The sequence below is a fragment of the Protopterus annectens genome, chromosome 1.part0 (assembly GCF_019279795.1).
Source record: "Protopterus annectens isolate FY-2018-M chromosome 1.part0, PAN1.0, whole genome shotgun sequence".
NCBI classification, from domain to species: domain Eukaryota; kingdom Metazoa; phylum Chordata; order Ceratodontiformes; family Protopteridae; genus Protopterus; species Protopterus annectens.
In genome coordinates this window covers 699,170,185-699,194,329 of record NC_056725.1, presented here as the reverse complement: position 1 = coordinate 699,194,329, position 24,145 = coordinate 699,170,185, and the positions used below count along the sequence as shown (strand labels likewise).

At 44.4% G+C, this 24,145-nt stretch overlaps 1 protein-coding gene across 3 annotated transcripts in view; it reads right to left on the bottom strand.

Annotated features, from left to right (window-relative positions):
* The window catches only part of SIPA1L3 (signal induced proliferation associated 1 like 3), a 3,185,962-nt gene that overhangs the window by 1,134,164 nt on the left and 2,027,653 nt on the right, over positions 1 to 24,145 (bottom strand). The gene's annotated exons all lie outside the window — the stretch shown is intronic.

Here is a 24,145-nt window from a genome sequence, read left to right as displayed (position 1 = left end):
TACCAACAATGGTACTTACGTTCTACCAATGGTAGGAAAGGAAAGAAAAAGGCAGAATAAAGAAAAGTGATAAAGCTAAGAGGTGCGGAGTGAGAGGAACTAGACAGAACATTCTTGTAAGGAATAAGAACATTAAGAAATATTAAGAGATATTAAGAACTGCTCACTGTTACAGCCGCGGCTCGAAAAAAGGAATCCAACGTATCCGGTCTGCGAAGCGGCAAACAAGAACTTTTAGTTATGTACTTACCATAACTTTAGATGTATGGGATCCATCTCGCCTACATTCTGTACTGATGGGTTTGGAGCCGATCCTCGGCTCCGACTCGGCACGCTATACTATAGAACGAAGTCTCTTACTGGCTGAGCTATACCACATCCCAGGATGCACCACCACTGCTTCCCCAGATCTTGTTTGTCCGCACACATGCACACACACATAGACTGTTGATATAACATTGCCAGGTGTTTCAAAGATGAAACAGCTGAACTCGAACCGTCCGGTCTCTTCTGATCTCCAAGGCAGGGGGAAGGAGGGTGGTTTATTAGGAATGTAGGCAAGATGGATCCCATACATCTAAAGTTATGGTAAGTACATAACTAAAAGATGTAATGTGATCCTATCTCGCCTACATTCTGTACTGATGGGACAGCGTCCCTAGCACCTGATTCCTGGGTGGCTCACTGGAAAACACTCCTGAGAACTGTGGAACCGTAGGAAGCTCGCCCCCGAGATGCCACGTCCAATTTGTAATGAGAAATAAAGGTGTGAGGAGAAGACCATGTAGCCCCCGCACAAATGTCACTAATAGCAAGCTTGGAATGAAAAGCTGCTGAAGTAGCCATAGCCCTGGTAGAATGAGCTTTCACTGTAGCTATAAGCTCTTTGTTAGAAATGAAGTAAGTATGACTGATACAGTCTCTGATCCACTTGGCAATAGTGACTTTCGTGACGGCTTTGCCCAATTTATTGTCCGAAAAGGACACAAACAACTGATCTGTTTTTCGTGCTTGATGCGTCCTATCCAAATAGAATCGTAATTGTCTGTGGACATCCAAGGTGTGAAAGATGTATTCCGCTCTGTTTGAATACTTCGGGAAGAAAACTGGAAGTTCCAGTGATTGTTGTAGACAAAAATTGGAACAAACCTTAGGAACAAAGGATGGATTCGGTCTGAGGGATACTCTATCCTTGTGAAAAACCAGGTATGGTGGTTTAACACATAGGGCTTGAAGTTCTGAGACTCGCCTGGCTGATGTAATTGCAACTAATAAAGCAGTCTTCCAAGAAAGAAATTTTAAGTCACAAGTTGCTGCCGGTTCGAAGGGGGAAGAGGTTAAAGCACCTAACACCACATTAAGGTCCCAAGGTGGAGCGGGATGAGATATCAGGGGCCGTAGCAGCCCAGCACCTTTCATGAAAGCTTTACATAACTTGTTGCTCATCAAAGGTGGTTCTACACTCTCATGAAAATTGGAAACAGCCGCCAATTGAACTTTGATGGTAGAGACCGAACAACCTTGATTGAACAGAGAAGCTAAAAACTTCAGAACCTCTGACAACGGGGCTGTCAAGGGGTCTAAGCCCCGGAGTTGTGCCCAAATAGCAAATCTCTTCCATTTGCTGGTATACATTTTCTTAGTAGAAGTCTTGTGGGCCGAGGACAAGATATGTATGAATTCCGGGTCCAAAGCATGATTCCTGACTATGGTCGGAAGAGGAGGAGCCAAGCTGTTAACTTCAACGAGTGGAGGGACTGATGAAGCTGTCCCGACTGATGGGTCAAGAGATCCGGAACTTGGTCCAGGAACCATGGACCGTCCAGTGCATATTTGCGAAGAAAGGGAAACCAGACTTGACGAGGCCAGTATGGGGCAACTAGAATCATTTTGCTCTCCAAGCGAATCGCCTTCTGGATCACCTTGGGAAGAAGGGGAACCGGTGGAAAGGCGTATAGCAGACCGGTGGGCCAAGCTTGGACTAGGGCGTCCTTGGGAATCTCCCCAGAACTGGGGTGAGAGAGTAGAACTGTTGGCATTTCGTGTTGAGGGGGGTTGTGAAAAGGTCGCAACAAGGAGTTCCCCATCTCCTGAAAATCTGAGTTGCCACTCTGTCGTTCAGAGACCACTCGTGATGGGAGAGAATAGTTCTGCTCAGTTTGTCGGCTATCACATTGGATCTCCCTGGAATGTGTGTTGCTACCAGAAAACGTTTGGTTGCAATTGCCCAATCCCATACCTTCATGGCCTCTCTGCAAAGGGGGTAGGATCTGGTCCCTCCTTGCTTGTTCAGGTACCAGACTACCGACATGTTGTCGGACTGAATGGCAATCGTGCCCTGGGGGAGGTAACTGTGCAGTGCTTGCAGAGATGGAAGCACTGCCCTCATTTCCAGTATGTTGATGTGGAGGAGACTCTCGTCGGAGTGCCACTTGCCTTGGACTGACCTACCCAGGTAATGTTCCCCCCCACCCCGTCTGGGAGGCGTCCGTAGTCAATGTGGCCACTGGAGGTGGTGGAACGAAGGGCCGCCCCTGATCCAGGTTGGAGGAAAGAAGCCACCAATGAAGGTCCTGTTTGCACATCTCTGTGATCAGAATGTGGTGACTGAGTGGGAGATCCTGATAAGACCACTGGACTGACAGGAGCCACTGGAGAATCCTCATATGTAACCTTGCTAAGGGGACTAGGAGAACAGTAGCCGACATGGAACCTAACAGTTGTAGGACCATCCTGGCTGGGGCTCGATGTTTGAGGAGCAAAGCTCGAACTTGAGACTGTAGTGTTTCTATCCTCTGTGCAGGAAGATAGACCCGCATTTGCTTTGAGTCTATCTCTGCTCCGATAAACCGAATGCGCTGAGATGGCAGCAACACGGACTTTGTCCAACTGAAGGTGATTCCTAGGGAGTTGCCTAGGGATATAGTGGCTGCTAGATTTTGCAAGAGTAGATGCCTGGAGGTGGCAGTTAGGAGCCAGTCGTCTAGGTATGGAAACACCTGGAATCCTAGACTTCTCAGGTGAGCAGTCACCACTGCCAAACATTTGGTGAACACCCTGGGGGCTGTGGTGAGACCAAAGGGCAGTGCACGGAACTGGAAATGACTGTCTCCCAGGCTGAAGCGCAAGTGTCTCCTGGACGCCTGATCTATCAGGATGTGATAATAGGCGTCCTTGAGATCTATGGAGCACATCCAAACACCTTTCTCCAGCAGCGGGAGAATGGATTGCAAGGTGACCATCCGGAACTTGGACTTCTTCACTGATCGATTTAGCTTGCTGAGATCCAAAATGGGCCTCAAGTCCCCGGTCCTTTTTGGCACCAAAAAGAATCTTGAGTAAGTCCCTAATCCGGTCTGGCCTGCGGGGACAGGTTGGATGACTCCTTTTTGAAGCAGCTTTGATATTTAGTTGGCTGCAAGATCCCGTTGACTGGGTGGCGGATCCGGGATTTTTTGGGATGGAGGGGGGGGTTGAGAAAAGGGGATGGTGTAACCTCCGGCGATGATTCGGAGCACCCATCGGTCCTGGGTGATACTCTCCCAGGCCTTTAGGTGCTTCGAAAAATGACCCCCGACTGGCTCCGGAGCTGCACAGTTGGGCAATCCTTCAGGGATGCTGGAAGGTTGAGGAGCCATGAAAGGACTCGCGGTCTCCAGTGTTGCAGGGGCCTCCACCGCCTCTGGGACGGCGTCTTTCTGAAAAATTTCCCCCTCCTCTGCCGCTAGAAGGGGGATCGCTCTGCTGTGAAGAGTAAGGCTTTTGAGATTTACGGAACCACATTTTCCCCCCTCTTCTAGCCTTGGGATAAGGCCTGAAGGGAGTGGAAAACCGTGCCCCCTATGGCAGTTAAAGTCTTACCCTCTTGTTCACAGCGAGTCAAGGTGTCCTTTACCTTGGGTCCAAACAGAGAGGACCCGTCAAAGGGAGCGTCGGCAAAGGAAGACTTGAAGGCTTCCGCAAAATGACACAGACGGAGCCAGGCTTGTCTCCGTAGAGCAATGCCTGTTCCCGCCGCTCTGCTCGCCCCCTCGGCTGCATATGAAATGAGCCTCATGGACGAGTTCGATAACGATGATAGGGTAGCCAGCTGAGAGCTAACCGTCTGGGCCAACTGCTCAGGTAAGTTACCCGAGAGGGTATCTGAAAGTTCCTTGACCAGATCCCTCTGAAGTCTGGTGAAGTGCGTCAGATAATTCACAGACCTTAAAGTAAAGGTTGCTGAAGTAAGGGTGCGCTTCCCATACCTATCCATGCTCCTAGACGCTTTATTAGGAGGATGGACGGACGTTGAAGCCTCTGCCACATCTTGTTGGGTAGCAGATACCACCACCAGGGCATCTACAGCCACACCTTTGGAGAGAAAATCCTTTTCGGGGGGGGGGGGGGGCTGAGAGAAATTTATTGGGGCGAGCTGGCACCGGTTCCACAGAATCCGGGTGTTCCCACGCCCTTCGAGAGATCAAATCCAGAAACTCATCGAAGGGAGGAGACACCCAGGAGGCGGAGGGCTGAGCCCCGAAGGCCTTGAGGAATACCGACTCCTCAGCGGAAGGGGGTTTGGACTGCCAGTCGCCTCGTTGCTTCAGGATCTCCAAGATGTCCGCAAAGGAGACATCATCCGAGAACGACTTGGGGGACCCCTCCGCATCATCGAGGTCGGTGTCTGAGGTGAGAGACTCATCAGGGGAGTCAACGTGCTTCCTCTTGCACTGTCTCTTCCTTGGAGGTTCCTCCGAAGACGCTTCGGAGGGACCTTCAGAAAGGAGGGAACCCCCGATGGGGGTGGCCTCAGGCCCCAGGGCACCGCTGTCTTGAAACAGGGGGACTAATAAGGAACCAGTCTCCGTGCCAAGGGAAGGTGAAGGTGAGACGGTGGAGGTGGCCAAAGAAGATTTGGCCAAAGCACTCCTCATGGCCCTGAAGGCGGGACCCCCAGAGTCCTGGGAAGGTCCAACCCCTGAGGCCACAACAGTAGACGACACTCCCGCAGCCGACGCACCGAGAGGGAGGCTCGGAACCGAAAGCATCGGTCCCGAAGCGTCACCCCCGGGGCCGACAGAGGAGGTCCGTGTACCGAACTCCGACCCGAAGGGCGGAGTTGGAGTAAGGGTCGGAACCGACCCGAAAACCTCCACCGGCTCCACCAGCACCGACTCCAACGGTGCCGAGGTTGTTGAAGGAGGAACCAAGACAACAGGGTGGGCAACCGGCTCCGGAGCCGACTGGGCTGGAGCCAAAACCAACTTTTGAAAGACCGGAGACTGAAACAGCCTTTGAAGCACCCTGTCTATGTCCGAATCTGACATCCTCGAAGATCGAGAAGAGATCGAACGAGTTCGAGTCGACTTCTCCACCGGTTCCGAAGGACTGGGGGACCGGCTCCGAATAGTCTCGATAAATATCGGTGCCGAGGGAGGTTCCACAACCATAGCAATTTCCCTCGGAGCCGAAGAGGACTTCGGCGCCGAAGGGGAAGAGTCTGAGCGGGCAACTCTCATTGGCTCTGAAGACAGTGGAGCCGATGAAGGTGACCCGCCTCTCGAAGCTTTAGCCCTCGGCTCCGAAGCCAGAGGAGTTGAGGCTGGAGGCATCGAGGCAGACCGTTCTGCCCTCGGCTCCGAAGTCTGTGGAGCCGATGGAGAAGCCTGCCTAGATTTCTTTGTAGCCGGTTCCGACGGGCTGGTCGGAGTCGACGATTTCTTCTTCTTTGAAGGTGAAGAGGAAGCCTCCTCAAAGGAAGGAGTGATAAGCCCTTTTAAAATCAATTTGTGTTTTCTCTCTTGGAGGACACGGGAGGAAAAAGCGTGACAAACGCTGCATGATTCCTGAAGATGCTTAGGGCCTAAACAATAAACGCACAAAGAGTGGTCGTCCGTAATGGACATTTTGTAACTGCATTTAGAGCATTTTTTGAATCCTGAAGGTCTGTGCTCTTTCGACATGTTGACAGAAAAACTTTCAAATACACTAACAAAAATTAGCTTAAAGGAATATGTAAACTGAGAACAAGGCCCCTCTAACTGAAACGGAATCACTTGCCCCAAATCTAGACTAATATACACACAGAAAGACTCACACTAAGAAATTTCCACAACGCGCGAGGGCAAGGCCCCTCTAACTTAAATGGGATCCTTCCCTCAAACTAAGACAATTTACCACAAAAACAACTCAATAAAACAGTCACACAACAACGAATAGCTGTTAAAACAGCTTTTGGGTAGAATAGCAAAAAAATTCTGAAAGAAATTTAAAGTTAGAAGCACTTAGCTCAGCCAAGTCCGAGACCACATCTTTGCTGTAGAAGCGGCAAATGAGATCTGGGGAAGCAGTGGTGGTGCATCCTGGGATGTGGTATAGCTCAGCCAATAAGAGACTTCGTTCTATAGTATAGCGTGCCGAGTCAGAGCCGAGGATCGGCTCCGAACCCATCAGTACAGAATGTAGACGAGATAGGATCACATTACATCTGGGGTAATCTCTGTGAGAAGCATTATGGGTAGTGCCTGGCTCAAGAGTTTAGAGAGCCCAAGCTGGAAGATATGGCTGATCCGGTTCGGAACCGAACCCACAGTCAAGGACTGGGTGAAGATTGACAACATCAGATCATTAGGTCTGATTTGAGAGGGGGTTTATAGATATATAGAGACAAAAGTTGCTGAACTGAATTGGATTATCCATTTAAATGCAGATTTAAAAAAAACAGGGTTTAACTCTGAAAATAGCATTAAACCACTACTGAAAAAGAGACAAATGAACTTGCATATGTACCTGCCTGCATTCCACATATATCTGTGTGTAAATATATGAGTCTACTTTTAAATCCCATATTACCAGTAGATCGAACTACAAAACACCAAGACCATAAACTTGAAAAGTCAATTTCTTGAAAATTTACAAGATCGAATCCATAATACCTAAATGTATTGTAAAATTTAAATGGCATTTAGTTAAATACTGCTTTGCCATATTTAAGATTTTATACTAAGCACATAAAAAATTTGGCGGATGTTACGTTCCATGCTGCTGGTATCGCTGGAGAAGTTTATGGAACTTTAAACTTTAAAAAAGAAAAACAAGTGCTAACAACTGAAAGGTATGCGTCTGATTTAGAAAGGATCATTTAAGTAACAAAATGTTATTGTAAGTACATATGTATGAGTAGATGCAGAGGTAGTGCTGTTAAAAAAGAAAGAAAAAGGTGGCGCCCTGTGTGGCTGCAGCTGTGTCAGCTCATCAGAGAGAGATATGTTTAATCTGTCTTCTTTTTCGCACAAAACTTCAAGAAAATCACTTTCTAGGCTTTTAAATGGAAGTACAGAAGAGTTGACAATTTCCTTTAAACTTCTGACCTAATTGCTTTGTTTTGCTATGAAAGGGGAGTGTTAAGTTCTCCTCCCCTCTGCAATAAAAACAGTGGAAACAATTCCAAAGCTGTCTGTCTTTTTTTATATCAGCTGCTGTGTTCCTGACAGCAGGATTAATTGCCCATCTAAGACTGACAGCAGTACCTGACAGGATAAACTACAGATTTAACTGTCTATGATATGTCATGCAGGTGGAGACTAACATCTCTGCAAAGTATGTGAGAAGTTGAGTTTAAAAAAAAAGTAGGTGGGTTTTCCCTTCCTTTGACTCCAATGCAAGGAAATAAAAGTTTTAAAAACTACAAGCAGATTTCTGGTACATACATAATATGCTGGAACTATATTGTAGGGAGAAAAGAAGCCCAACGATTGATTTAAACTGTATGAGAGGGTGGAGTGTTCCTTTAACTTACAGCAGACAGAAGCTTCTGGAAATTAAGCAGTTAACAATTTCATGCTGCTGGCTAGATTCCCTGCAGTCAACAGAGTGTCTGGGGGCCTCAGAGAAATATTGGAGTTGTGTATTTTAACCCAGCATGCCTTAAAGTGCCTGAAATATGAGACAGAAGGTTCTGGTACACTCAGGACAAAACAGAAGTGGAAAAGAAGTCAGTGAACCAGAAAAATGGGCTGCAAAGCTGAAAACTAATCCCCACAAGCCTGCTCTGCCTTCAATACTGCTAGCTAATGCATGCATGCCGGATAGTAAATGGATGACCTGAGGCTGGAACTCTATAGGAATAATAAGGTGAGAAGTACCTATTTATTGGTGGTGGTGCTGCGGTAGCGTTGTCGCCTCACAGTAAGACGCTGTCCAGTTCGAGTCTCAGCTAGAGCATCTTCTGCGTGGAGATATGTGTGAATGGGCGTACCTTCGTTGAAGGTTGTGCGTCAGGGCTGGTAACTCGGCACATAAAAATCCACTACCAATCATTAGTGGACCGGAGTTCCGCTGTGGCGACCCCTAACCGGGAAAAGCCGAAAGACACAAACAAACAAACAAAGTGAGATGTGGCTGCATAACAAGATCAATGTAGTGCTGTTAGCTTAGAAAATCTCACACTCTTTTGTGCAGACATATGTCAAGCTTTGTGTGGAAAGGCCAAGGGAGGTGGATTCTGCATCTATGTGATGTAACAACTGTGAGATTCTTCAGTCACACTGCTCTGACAATCTCAAGTTCCTGTTCTTAAAATGCAGACCCTTTTATGTACCTAGAGAACTAAATGGAATCTACGTAACACTGGTATACATTCCACCCAGTGCAAATACCACTGAGGCCCTGAGCAATCGTTATAACTCTATCTGTGAGCTGCAAAGGAAAAACACAGACTTTGCAAGTGGTTGCTGGTGATTTTAATCAAGCGGATCTGAGAGAGGTGTTACCCCACTACTATTAATTTGTAGATTTTCCTACAAGGGGTACTAACACTCTGGACAAGGCATATACCAAGATCAAAGTTGCCTACACAGCAATACAAGAACCTAACTTAGGAAGCTCTGAACATCTTATCATCATGCTTCTACCAGCCTACAAACCAGCTCTGATCAGAAAAAAACCCACAGTTGAGCAGATCAGGGTTTGGCACCTAAGGCCTTTGGAATGTCTCCAAGGCTGTTTTGACAACACCTGCTGGGACATTTTCAAAGAGGCATCCATATCAGATGGACTAGTGAACACAGACAATTACACAGAAATAGTAATAGCTTACATCGCTAAGTGTGTTGATGATGTATCTGACATCAAAAGGATCACAATTACAGCAAACCAAAAGCCATGGCTCAACAACAAAGTCTATGACATCCTGAAGGCAAGAAATGCAGAATTCAGGGCCAAGGACAAAAACAATATCAGCAAAGCTACAGCAAATCTAAAAAGGGACATTAAAGAGGCCAAGAGGGAATATAGAAAGAAATTACAAAGTCAGTTTGCAGACTTGAGGGACACCAGGAGTCTCTGGCAAGGGATACAGCAGATTGCTGACTATAAAATCAGGTTAGCTTAGTGTGAAGAAAACAGTGAATTATTGGACAGGTTGAACTCCTCCTTTGGCAGATATGAAGAGAACAACATGGCTGCTACAAGGCTACCTATCTCCCAGGAGGAGGGGGGGTGCTCAGCCTCAACTCCAATGAAGTGAGATCTCAGCTTCAGAAAGTGAACCCCAGGAAGGTTACTGGTCCTGATAAAATACTGGACAAAGTACTTAAGGGCTGTGCAGACCAACTATGCTCAGTTCTAACTGATACTTTCAACACCTCCCTTATTCTTGGTAAACTTCCCTCTTGCTTCAAGGTGACGAATATTGTCCCTCTCGCCAAAAAAGCTAATCCAGCCTTCCTGAATTACTACAGACTAGTTGCTCTAACTTCATATGTTATGAAATGCTTTGACAGGCTAGTTAAAAGGCATCTGTTGGCAAACCTTCCATCCAGCTTCGACCCTTTACAGTTCATTTATCCAGCTAACAGATCTACTGCGGATGCTATTTCAATGGCACTCCACCTCTCACTTGATCGTCTGGAGGGAAAAAAACAACTACGTCAGGCTTATTGACAAGCTTGTACATCCTGGAGTTAGCAAGCTCATGTGCAACTGGATCCTCGACTTCTTGACAAAGAGACGGCAGAAAACATGTGGGCAACACCAACTCAGGAAGCATAATACTCAACACCGGTGCTCCTCGGGGTTGTGTGCTAAACTCTCTGTTGTTCACCATTCTCACCCATGACTGTTCTGCAAAATGCAACACCAATCAAATCATTAAGCTTGCAGATGATACTACGGTTGTGGGCCTCATCAAAGGGGAGAATGAAAGAGCTTATAGAGATGAAGTCATTGATTGGCTGGTGTGCTAAGAACAACCTTCACCTGAATGTCAAAACAAAAGAAACCATTATAGACTTCAGGAAAAGGTCAATAACACACTCACTGCTTATGATAAATGGTGAAGAGGTGAAAAGGGTCAAATATGCAAAGTTTCTGAGGGTGCACACTTCACAGGATCTCTCTTGGGCTGTGAACACTGAACAGTTGATCAAAAAAGCACACCAACGTCTCCACTTTCTGAAAAGGCTCAAAAAAGCAAAGCTCCCACCTACTGTTCTCACCCCATTCTACAAAGGAGCAGTTGAGAGCATTCTCACTAGTAGCTTCACAGTTTGGTTTGGGTATAGTACAATAGCAGTAAGAAAGAAGTTACAGAGAGTGGTGCAATTTGCCAAAAAGATCATGGGCACAAACTTACCATCAATCCAGAATCTCTTTGCAGCAAGAAGCATAAAATGTGCATCCAAAATAATTTGTGACCTCTCTCACCCTGCACATGGCTGGTTTACACAACTGTCTTCAGGCAAGAAATATCAGCATATCCGCTGCAGGACCACCAGATACTTAAACAGCTTCTACACAACAATGTTGAGACTTATAAACTCTGATACCAGCCACTGATTATTTATTCAGTAATCATTCACAATATGTAGCTCAGCTGAAAAGTGTGCACTTTCTTTTTTTTCTTTAATGTAGCATTATATATTTTCTTATTCATGCACAATTGCCTGCTGTCTGTCTGATGCAGATGAACAAAAGAGGACAATCTTACTTAACATGTGCAATCCTACTCTGCCATGCTGCTATGTACAGTATTTTTTTTATGACTGTCTGGGGGAGCTTGTGTGTTTTTGCTGTTATTATTGGTTTATTTATCCTTCTGGGGTCTTGTACTGAATATCTTCTTTAAACTGAAATGCTACACTGTTGTTCTTGTTATCCTTGCTTCCTTTGTACTCTCTGCTGAGTTGATACTCGGAATTTCATTTACGCTGCACTTGTGTAATCCTAAATGACAATAAAGTTTACTTTGACTACTGTATGTTTGGCTAGTGTGAGCAGTTAAAGTTCCTTGCTCATAATAACATAGGAGTAACATAGTGTATTCGTAGCTTACCCTTTTCCTCAATGTAGTGCAACCTCAGAGTTGGTATATTTAATTTGGGGCATGTGGGGTGCACAGCCCCCATGCAAATGTGTAGAATATAAAAAAAATAGTTGATGTTTTGTATTGGCGGAGGGTAGGAACTGACCGTTTGCTTTACAGTGTCTGGTATAAAGGGACACGATCTTGTAAACTTTCAGGAAACTGACTTTTCGAGTTTATGGTCTCGGTCTTTTGTAGTTCGGTCTACTGGTAATACGAGATTTAAAAGCAGACCCATATACATACATACACAAATGCACAACACACACACACACACACACACACTTTATATTTTGTATTTATGTATATTCACTGTGTATTTCCTATTTTATATTTTAGATGTTTAAATACTGAGAGAATGTATCTTTCATTACGGATGTTCTTTTTTATCATGTGACTAGTTACTGTATTTAAGACTGACTTTTTAAGTCACTTTTCTCAATAAATACACAGTAAAAAGCATTCTAACACATGTTAACAGCCCCAAAAATTAATTTAACAGTTTTGCCACAGAAAAAAATTATTTTAGAATGTTTAAATAAACTTTTTAACTGTCAAACACAAAAATGGGCTCCTGTTTAAAAGTACAAGTAAGTCGAGTGACAGTTAATAAAAACATATTCCTACCTTAAAACATACTTTCCCAAACAGGAAAGTAAATTTGCACATTAAAAATATATGTAAGAGTTTTCTCTGAAGGGAACTTATCTGCCCAGCAATGGAACAGTAGGAGCCAAACATTGATTAAAAAAGAAAAAAAAGTGAGAAGTGCTGTCTCAAGCAGAAGGAAAGCTCTGAAGATCTTGAAGCCTTGAGGTTTTGGAAGCTGTCTGGCTGTTACATCCTATGTAGGATACAACCCATATAGCTTAGGCTGCTGCAACAATGATCAACATGAAGAACGTTGTGGCACACATTCTAATTAACTGAATGAATGAAGTAAAGGGTAATAATAATATGTAGGAAAACTGCAAATAAAAGTGGTGCTGCCCATTCCCTGCAAGTTAAAAACCAAGCTTTAACCTTTGTATAGTGACACAGATTACCTAAACTACAATGCCTGCTAACTTACCCAAATAATTTAATGATGTGCTCAATTCTTTCCTTTCTTATTTATTTAAAATGAATTACAACCATATCAGCCAGGCAGGGTCTATATCAGAACATCGAAGTATTAAAACTTCGAATGTTCTGACATCGAACACTATTCAGTGAACGCTAAAAATAGCAAAGCTGCAGAACAAATTCTTTCCCCGGGAAAGAATTCGGTTGGCCGTTTCTGTGTCTTCGCTATTCTTAGCGCTGTTGTGGAAAGTTACGGATTGGGTTCAGGTTTGTGTGCGATTGTTTGTATGTTAGGGGCGGGTTAAGTGAGTTACGGTGAGGACGCAGGTTAGGCATGTGTGCGAGAGTGACAGACTTTAGGGTTAGGGGCAGTTTAAGTGAGTTAGGGTTAGGGCGCGGGTTAGGTGAGTGCGCGATAGTGAAGGACCTTAGGGTTAGGGTTAAGGTAAGTGGGTAGATAGTAGTGTATGTTTAGTTTAGTGTAGCTTTAGATGTAGGAATTTAAGTGTATGTGTGTGGTTGCTGTTTGTACGATGTGCTTGTGTTGTGTGTGTGTGTGTTTCGGAGCAGCAAATTTTTTCCATGGGAAAAAATTTGCTGTTCTGAATGTTTGATATTTTCATGTTTAAATGTTTTGGGGCCGATGAAATAGCGTTCGCTATTTTCATCTTTTGATAACGTGATATAAGCACGCCAGGCAAGGTCTCCAATTAAGGTGAAGTTCAAATGAAGTTACTGTAGCTTTCCTGTTTTAAATAAAACATACCAACATTTATATCTTGACATTCTAAACTGATGTTGTCTCTGTGAAACATCACCTATATATATATACTTTAAAACAATGTATGTTTATTTGTGGGTATGTATCTGGACAATGGAAATTTGAAGAAAAAGTGCTAGTGTACAGTGACTAGTCACTAAATTAAAATGTAGCACCTACCATCATTTTTCATCTTTGTAGGTATGTACACATGAGGAGATAAAAGATACAACATAAAAAAAAAACATACAAGCAGGGGTGAGGGGATGGAGGAGGGGGATGTCATTTCTATGCAATGTGAACAACCCGAGTAGATAGATGGAGAAAAGGAACTAACACTCTGTTAAAAAGCTGGGTTGTGTACCAAGAGAACAGAGTTCTAAATTACACTCCCCCCAGTCTGTCAGTTGACAAATAGTATTAAGGCTGTGTGCTGCTAACATCCTAGTTCCTGTGGTACAGGGTTTGATTCCCTTAGCCTTCACTTGCCTATGGTGTGATCTTGAACAAGTCACTTAAGCAGACACTGCTTTGGAGAAATTGTGAACTTATGCTAGTTCATCACTGGCTGCCTGGACTGCATGACAAGTAACGACATACGAACCTATTAAAAAAGTACAAATAGCCTAAAATCAAGTGCAAGTATGTTAAGAGAAAAATATAATCAAAACTGTAAGCTTCTAAGCATAAAATAACAACCGTAACCCATTTTTAAATAATGCAACAAATGTTACACTCCTTCTAACTATTTTTCTATTCAGGAATCATCCAGTATTCCATATATGCCAAATAATCCAAATGGCCTTGTGAAAAAAACTAAAGCCTCCTGGGAAAAAAATGAAGTAAACACACACAAAAATATTACACCATTCACAGAAAATATAGGATTTTCTTCCTCTTCTGTAAACACACTTAGGGTCACAGTGTCACAGGCTCACAGGTGCATACCAAGCTAACAACTCCAGGGCCCTTTTTAAGCCTACACATGCTTTCCCAATACAGCAGACAAGTTTTGGTACTCTAAGGTTATTTTAAGGGGAATATGTAGGCTTGGGCTTGGCTGCTGAAACATTTACAAGCTGCCCCTACTAGTGATATTTGTGCCCTGACCAGGGTTACATTTTCATATCCCCATCCACTAGTCCAAGTTACGTCTGAATTGTGTTTCGGAGGAACTCTGCTTCACAGAGACAGGAAGCCAGAACCAATCACACAGACAGAAAGCAAAGAACCACAGAAGGACTAATATCAGACATAAATACCTGTCCCTTCAACATATCTTATTTCTGTCAGAGGTTTAGATCCCTAGACTGGGTAATTCTGATGTTATCTGTTTTGCAGATATGCAGCTGGTCCATCTAAGAATGCCTTATAAACCACGCATAAATCATCTCTCTACAATCTGTAGAAGACAGTACAGGGATACGGCACATGTTGCTTATGCCCTGGATTTATTTTGTGAGGAACCTCTTTGGACACTCCAGTGGTACATGTGCCTGGTCAGGTACATGCCAAAGGGGGCACTGTACTCATTGATTACTCTGATGGCATTGTACAGTGGAAGGATGACATCCTTGGATCTTGATTCCATAACCTTGCTTACAAGTTGTGAAACAGAATGATTTCCTTACTACTGTAGATAAATGATGGTCAAAGGCCATTTTACTCTCTACATGTATTCCCAAATCCCCAATTATAGATCTGTATTATCAATGTGGCAGCTTCCAGGGGCCTTTGGCTTCCCAAAGGAAGTTATTAAGCATTTTTATTAGTGAATTTTAGACTGCAGCTCTGGCACCAGTTTCAGGCCTTCTTGGTGGGTATTTGTGTCTGGGAGGGGGGATTCTGTGACTTCACCTAGTTTAGAATGGTTAAACTTGGTCAGCCAGAGGCCCTTAACATTGGCCTTGACTTCGGAGAAGCTGATGGAAAAAAAAAAAAAAGACTGGATTCCCTAGTCTAACTTCTTGGATGCTATATGTGACCAAGTTGGCTATCCTGCAGGTGACACAGGGATTTACAGCTAATTTCATGAGTTTGCCTACAATGCCTATGTGGGGTATTGTGTTGAATGCCTTGGCCAGGTCCAGGTAGGTAGTATGCACCATTCTGCCCTAATCCACTGCTGTGGTGACTTTCTCAAAGAAGGCTGCCATGCTGAATAGGCATAATCTGCCCTTGATGGAACCAAATGGGAGTTGGATCCAGTGCCTGAAGGTTTCCTGTATCATTGTTTGTCACTTCCATGAAAATTCTTTCCATGGGTTTACATATAAGACTAGACAGACTTACAGGTCTTTAGTTTCTGGGGACCGCAGATAGCCCTTGCTTAAATGATGACAGATGCAGTCCTTCATTCATACAGAACAAAGCCTGTCTGGAGGCTATGGTTAGTGATTCTGACAGGGTGTGTTTCAAGCAATTTAAGAGGCATTCTGTGATATTATTGCAGCCCATCAATGCTGTGCTCTTAGCCTTGGAGAATGCAATGATGACAAATTCCCTAGTGATAGCTGGGGGAGGTATGTTCAATGGTATTTCCTGAGAATTGACTTGGGGATGGAGAGGGAGGTAAACTTGGAGCATAATTTATCAGCCAGACATTTGCTACAACTTCTGGCTCAATGTATGTGGTTCCATTTACAATTAGCTTAGCTCACTGTTGTGTACTGCCTTTGAGATTGTGGACATAGATGAAGAAAGCCGTGTGATTGTCCTTAGCCTGGGAGACTATTTTTTCATCAGATTTGGCTTTCAATGACTTGATTAGCCATCTGAGCTGCTTGTTTAGACTGATGGCGTTTTTACCTTGCTGGGTATTGCACTTGCTAATTTTTGCTGTGATTTTCTTTATTTTGTTATACAATCCAGTGATGTTGGGATTCCATCAGGGTGGCTTGTTTCTCCAAGTCTGTCCAGTGATTATTCCAGGGAGGGAAAACTGTTTCTATGTAGCTACTAACATGACTGTACAGACTTTCTATGAATAATTTTGCATAGGCACTGGCAGTAGTGTCCTCAGGATTTGGGGTGGCTTGAAAATTTGCCAGTGTGTCACTCAGTAGTAGGAAGTTTGCCTTAGAATAGTTCCTAAAAGTTCGAGAGTTAGCTGGGGTCTTGATTTTTATTTCAAAGAAGACATTTTTATACGTCAACCTTACCAGAGAGGACATTACACTGGGCGATGTGCAGCATTCTCCCATGTTTGTGAGGACTAGATCTAAGATGTTAGCACCCTTAGCAGACATACGGACTAGCTGGCACCCCTAGCAGACACATGGACTAGCTGAACCAGAATGCTTGCATTTGCAAAGTTGAGGAATCTCTGGGTCAGCATGTATGGGGTGATGTATGATTCCCGGTTTAAACGGGGGTAGTTACAGTCGCCCATGAATATGGTACTGGGTTAAATGGGGAGTGTCCCAAGTACATTTAAGCATGCATTATGAGTTTTTTGGGTCATAGAAGGGGATCTATACTTTGAAAGGCTATGGTATGGGACTCTGCCTACGGTAATTTGGACTTGGAGAAGCTCAAGGGTATGATGCTGCTTGACTTATGTTTGCTTTTGATGTAAACTGAGACACCTCCACCTTTTATTTCCTGTAGAGTGTCTGGTCTAAATGTGTGGAAGGCATTATAGACCTGCAATACCAGGGCATTCTCCACAGCTTTAAACTATGTCACAGTAACTGCACAAATATCTACATTCGCCAGAGAGAAGACAGCTTATATTTAACTGAACATTAATAACTTTACATTTGCTTGGGTTGATTATGCTATATTTGAAGGTTTGTCAGGTTGGCATTGCCTAAAAAAGGCCCTATGGAGGAAGGACAATGTTTTGGACAACATTCAAAAGCTTAGAGGGAACAAGTGCTGACAAACCCTGGCAAAGCAGCATGGTCTGTGGATCATATTCCCCCATGCAAATACTGCACCCCCTTCGAGTGACACCAAAAACTAAGTCATTTATTAAAGTCAATCATCTTCTGTTCATACATTTGCATCTCCCTTGAAGAAGGTAAAAAGCTGCTCAATGCAAGGCTCATACTGGCCTGATACACATTTTCTAAGAGCTCCATCATGTCTCTCTTCATTACAGCCCAGGAAGGTACTTGTGGTTCACAGACCTGAGTGCATGTATGAACTGGCAGATCCTAGACCTTGACAGACAACTGACCATGACTCTTTTCCTTGATCGGCTTGGTGAGTGGGTCATCTGTGTGTGTCTCACAATGGACTCTCCTATGATCAAAACAATGGGTTGTGTTGTGGCTTACCTTCAAGATTAAAGTTGAGATGCCAGGGAGATGTGGCTATATTAGTCATGGTGGGTGTTGTTTTGGTAAAGTGCTTTTGGGATTGCTGAGGACATCTGTTGTAGGTACAATGTGTGGGATGCCTTTGGGGTATTGGAAGATAACATTTAAGAGCCTCAGCATACTTAGGTTAATGTGTCTGGCTCATACTGTGTGTGGTGGGCATAGTGTGAGCATTATTGACAACTTAATTGGTATTATGAGTGTTTTTATGTGAGGGCCTTGCCTCTGGTGACACTGTGTAAATATCTCTCTCATAGTCCATAATAGTTTAAGAATTAACCGGTAGTCAGTAAACACAAGACAATAGTTACATTGCCACAGGACATCCATATTCACCAAAATGGCTTCAGAGATAACAATAAAGTGCATAGCCATGGTTACAGGTCCTTTTTATATGATCTACAAGTAGTTGTTAAAAGAATGGTTAACAGCAGGCTAGCTTGGGTGGTGTATGAGTAAGGGCAAGGCTGTCAAAGATGACATTCATTGGGTGGTGCTCCTCAATGCATAAACTAGTTCTTTTTTGTGCAAATAAGTACTGGGGTAATTACAGAGGTAGTTTTATCTGGAAATTTTTAATTCTAAGCAACTGCGTCTATACAGGGCACTTCTAAAACCCGCTGAGTGACCAACAGAGTCAGGTGAATGTAACAACTTTACAGAGTAGAGAAAACTGAAGAAAACTGACTAAATAGAAAAAAATAACCCTGTGACCAATCAGAAAACACATCTGAAACCTTTCTCTGTGATTCCCAGCTCAGAACAAACACAGTTATGTTCTACTACCACTACAGGACAATCCCAAGCCTTCTTAATGTAAAACCATAAAGATATAGTCCAACGTAGAGAAAGTACAGTTTTGTACCTACCATAAATGTAAATGTCCGATAGGTATGCATCTGCAGTCATAACATATGGGTTGTCCTGCCTCAGGCAGCCCTTCGGTCGGCCGGATTCCAAAGTCTGGGTCTGGCCTCGGCTGATGTCGCACTTTCCCCGACGTCAGAGCGTCTGGGGTATAAAAGCATCAGCCGACGCCATTTTCCTCAGATTTTCTTGCCCCAGATGCCAGGTGCCCTCTAGGAAGGCTAAATTTGGATAAATGCTGAAAAGTTCCAAACATTTGCAAATTATATACATGTATAAACAAACAAATACACCATAATAGATTCCCCCAGCTAGCTGAAAGAGGGGTAAGTACCCTAGGAATACCACAGAGGGGAAGGAGGGTGGATAATCCTGACTGCAGATGCATACCTATCAGACATCTACATTTATGGTAGGTACAAAACTGTACTATGTCCTTCAAGGATGCATCTGCAGTCATAACATATGGGTAGAATACCATAGCCAATCTGGGGGAGGAGGTACTAAGAGAAGGATGGTGTAGTTAAGATCCCCTGCAGCACTGCAGTTGCAAACCCTGCTCGGGATCTGGAGTATAAAGGTAGATTGTAATGCTTGGCAAATGTATGCACGGAGCTCCAAGTAGCAGCTTCTAAAATGTCCTTGGTAGCCACGCCTCGTAGGAAAGCTGTAGTGGTGGCTGTGGCCCTTGTGGAGTGAGACCTGATATTTTCAGGAACTGTCTTTCCATGAAAGGAGTAACAAAAGCAAATGCAATTTCCTATCCATTTTGAAATTGTCTGTTTGGAAATTGCTCTTCCTTGCACCCCAGTTGCATATGCTACAAAAAGTTGTCAGTTTTTCTGCTAGTTTTCGTTCTGTCCAAATAGTAGCGTAGTTGTCTGTGTATATCTAGGGTGTGCAAAAGTTTTTCCCCTTTGTTCTGTGGGTTAGGGAAGAACGTAGGCAAGTGAATAGCTTGGTTCAAGGATACCCTAGATACCACCTTTGGCATGAAAGTAGGATTGGTTCTTAGTGACACACTATCCTGGTGAAAAATAAGAAAAGGCTGCACTGCCATTAATGCTTGTAACTCAGATACTCTTCTTGCTGAAGTGATTGCCAGAAGGAATGCAGTTTTCCAAGATAAAAACTGTAGGTCTGTTGATGCTGCTGGTTCAAAAGGAGGTAGTGTCAGTTTTTCCAGCACAAAATTGAGATCCCATGCAGGTAGAGGGGGTCTTCTTGGAGGTTTAACATTTCTGATCCCTCTCAAAAATTGCCTGAGAAGAGGGTGCGAGAAGATAGGTGGATCCATATTGTATTCTGCTGAAATTGCTGAAGCATGGATCTTAATGGAAGAATAAGACAGGCCATTGTGGAACAATTCTGCTAAGTATTCTAGGATGTGTGCTAGGTTTGCCACTGTGACATCTGTGCCCTTTGATGTGCTCCAAATGAGAAATCTCTTCCATTTAGCTGAGTATGTCTTCCTTGTGGAAGGTCTGCGAGCCTCCAGGATAATGTCCTTCACCCTCTGAGATAAAACAGTTTGGTTGGGATTTAAGGAATTTTCCAGGCATTTAGCTGCAATGTTTTCAAGTTGGGATGCAGGGTCTTGAAATTGTTCTGTGTTAGAAGAAGAGGCCATAGGGGAAGAGGCCATGGATTTGCCTGAGACATGCTTCTCAATAGTGGGTACCAGTGTTGTCTTGGCCAGTCCGGAGCTATTAGTATCACTTTTGGCTGTTCCTCCCTGATCTTCAGTAGAACCTCGTACATCAATGGGAGAGGTGGAAAGGCATATACTGTTAGGGCATTCCAGCTGAAAGAGAGAGAATCCACCCTCCATGCTTGTGGGTGGTATGTCCTTGAGCAGAATGTCTTCAGTTGGTGGTTGAGTGGGGAGGCGAACAGATCTATCTCCGGCATTCCCCATGTCTTTGTTATGAGTTTGAAGATGTCTGGATGCAGTATCCATTCGTGTGCATCCATGGTAGTTCTGCTTAAGCTGTCTGCTAGTGTATTTTCTTTTCCTGGTACGAATTGGGCCTGCAGCTGGATGTTGAGATTCAGGCATAGATTCCACAGATTCATAGCCATCCGGAATAGAGGGTAGGAATGTGTGCCTCCCTGTTTGTTTATGTACCACATGACTGTGGTGTTGTCTGTCCTTATTAACAGATGTCTTTGTTGGAGGAAGGGTCTGAATGCCTCGATTGCATGCCTCACTGCCAGCATTTCCTTTTGGTTTATGTGCATGCTTAGCTGCCCTTGAGACCATAGGCCTTGGATACGTCTGTCCTCCATGTGTGCTCCCCATCCTCGGTCTGAGGCATCCGTGGTGATGGTCTGCCTTGTTTTTGGTTTGTTGAAAGGCAACCCTCTGTTGGACTGGCATGCCTGAGCCCACCACAGGAATTCCTTTTGAAGGCATGGAATGATTGGTATCATGGTTTCTAGACTGTGACTGTGTTGAGACCATACACTCCCTAGGTACCATTGTAATTTCCTCATATGCAGCCTGGCATGTGGAATTAAAATTATGCAGGATGCCATGTAACCCAGGGCCTGCAGGACTTTCCTTGCAGTAAGGTGAGTTTGACTTGTCAGAATCATAAAGTAATCTGGAAGGTGTTTTTGTGTTTCTTCTGTGAGAAAAGCCATCTGGGTGATTGTGTCCAGATCCGCACCCAAAAAGGTTATCCTTTGGGATGGTACTAGTCTTGACTTTGGATGTTGACTGTGTATCCCAAGGTCTGAAGCAGGTGTATGGCATAGGCCAAGTCCTTTAACAATTTTTTCTTGTTGTCCGCTTGTATTTGGCAGTCATCCAGGTATGGATAAATTTGAATTCCCTGAAGTCTGCAATGTGCAATTACTGATGCCAGGCATTTCGTGAATACTCTGGGCGCAGTAGAGAAGCCAAAGGGCAATGCTGAGAATTGATAATGCTCTGATCCTGCAAGAAATCTGAGGTGTCTTCTGCAATCTGGTCTGATAGGGACGTGCAGGTATGCCTCCTTGAGATCTAGAGTCACCAGCCAAGACTCCTTGCCCAACATGGGAAGAAGTTGCTGTAGGGTCAGCATTTTGAATTTTGGCACAATGAGATAAGTGTTCAGTGCGGACAGGTCGAGAATAGGCCTCCATTGGTTTTCTTTTCTTGGTACAAGGAATAGTCTGGAGTAAAATCCTTGGCCTTGTTCTGCACATGGTACCCTTTCTATAGCTTTCATCTGAAGTAAATTGCTGATTTGTCTTAAAGCCTCTGCCTTCTGGTTTGGTGGAAGGTTTGGCATTCCGCTTCTTTTTGGCAAAGTGTGGAAGTGAAACCTGTATCCTTTGTCTATTATTTGCAATGTCCATGTATCCTTTGTAATGCAATACCAGTTTTTTGAGAATAAAGCCAGCTTTCCGCCCAAGGGTGCTTCCAGTTGATCCCTGGTAGGCGGAATCAGAGTCAAATCATTGGGTCTGTCCTGTAGCAGTGGTTGTAGTTGTAGCTGTTGCACTACTCCTCTGGTTGGCAGGCTGCCACTGACGGCCTCTGTAGGGGCCCTTCGATTGACCTCTGCCTCTAGGGCGCCTGTTCCTGCCTCTCTGTGCTCTGGACGAGTCTGGAAAGGACCAATTCTTTGTAGGCCAGTTTCTGCTGAACCTCGGTGGTTGAACTTGCAGGAAATCTTTAACTGTTTGCACAGATTTTGCTTTTTCTTCAACCTTTTTTAGAATCTCCTGTGCAGGGGAGACAAATAAATTTTGTTTCTCCATTGGAGCATCGAGGAGTTTAGCTTTGACATGGTCTGGCAAAGATTGGTCCTTTAGCCAGGCATGCCTACGAATAACTGCCCCAGTCATAGCTGATCTAAATGAAGCCTCCAGTGCATCATAGCCACATTTTAGAAAATGATTACTAACCTGTTGTGAGTTATGTACCAAATCCTGAAGGGATTTACGGTCTAAGGGTTCAGGAGAAGAAAGTTTCTTATTCAGTTGATCTAACAAAAATTCTTGGTACTGTATCATATGGAATTGACAGTTTAATGCCCTGGCAGAAAGAGTAGCAGATGTATAAACCTTTTTTCCCCATCTCTCTAAAGCTCTAGACTCTCTTTCAGAGGGTAGGGGATTTTTGGCAGTAGTGGCTGCAACCCCTTTAGGGCCCTGAGAAATAGTTTCTGGGTCTGCAGCATGGGCTTTATACAGATGGAAATGAGAATCCGGGACCCTGTAATATCTGTCAGGTTTGGCAGGGGCCGGAGGAAGAGAATCAGAGGCTGTACTGACATCATTGTACACATCATCAATTACATTTAGTACAGGAGGAATAGCTAAGGGCCTATGCTGAGGCAAATGCAAAAAGGTCCTTAATCTTTTTCTAGAATCAGAGCAATCCTGACCTTGCCATTGAAAGTGCTCTCTCATGGAGTGTAAAGTCTCCCCAAAGGAAAATTCTTCAGGAGGGGAGGCCGAAGGGATAGATTCCTCTGCATCTGAATCCTCATAAGGCGAGTAGGCCCCTTCCTGGTGGTCTGACAAATCAGATCCATCCGTGGAGTAATCTGAGGAGTGAGGTCCAGAGGGGTCATTCCTGGGCCTTTTGTCTGGAGGAGGTTGAGAGGCCCTGTCTGGGTGAGGTTGTGAACCCCTAATTAAAGAGATAAGGTCCTCAGCAAGGCTGAGGATCTGTGAACTAGAGGAAGGCCTCTGGGATGTAGATTTGGCAGGCAAAGCTTTGGAAAGTTTGGCAGCTTTAGCCCTGGAGAAAGCCTTAATAGACATAGAAGCTGGGGGCCTAGCTGCCCCACGTGCAGGGGTAGAAATGTCCAAAGGTATGGTGTCGGACAATTCCTGAACACTAGCTTCGGTAGGGAGTTCTGAAGCCAACTCAGCCGGGGCCTCTCTGGCCTCGGTGGTCGGAAGTATGGTTTCGGTAGTAGGAATCGCCGTGGACTCGGTTTCAGCCGAAACAGAGACACTCGCGGTAGGCCTAGCCGTGGTTTCAGCCGAAACCGCGGACCGCGAGTGTCGGTCATTTTCCTTGCGTTTTTTGACCATATGCGAAGTCGGAGTCTCTGACGGCATTTTATAAGCAAAAGCGGCTCCAAAAAATTCCTCTGCAAACTCCGACCGACGTCTAAGAGTCCGTCGGTTGAAGGAGGCACAGGCTAAACAAGCTGATACGTCGTGGTCTGGGCCCAAGCAAGGAAGTCAGTAAGAATGGAAATTCTTATGAGGTATTTGTTTCCCACAAGTTAAACAATTATTTACTTTGTCTGACATCGGCTGAGGCAAGAAAGAGTCCCCAACGGGGTACTTAGCTTTTTTCGAAGTCTTTGGTAGCTGAAATCTCTGGATCTGACCGACCGGCACTTGCGAACAGCTTCTGCTTCGGGCACCGCGCGGCAAGAAAGACTGGGGAAAATGGCGTCAGCTGATGCTTTTATACCCCAGACGCTCTGACGTCGGGGAAAGTGCGACATCAGCCGAGGCCAGACCCAGACTTTGGAATCCGGCCGACCGAAGGGCTGCCTGAGGCAGGACAACCCATATGTTATGACTGCAGATGCATCCTTGAAGGACATCTGCAGTATAAGCAGCAAACTACCCAGGAAACACTGCATTTAAAATGATCACAGTTAAAATAAACAAACAGCAATGTCAGCAAAACACAATGTTAGTTTACAATGAGAAAGTGCAGAAAAACACAATAAATAACTCAAAAATGTTGCAGCAGCACACTTAAATGAGTTATACAAGCAGAAAAATTCAAACAAAAGTACTTATCTGTCCTAGGATGCC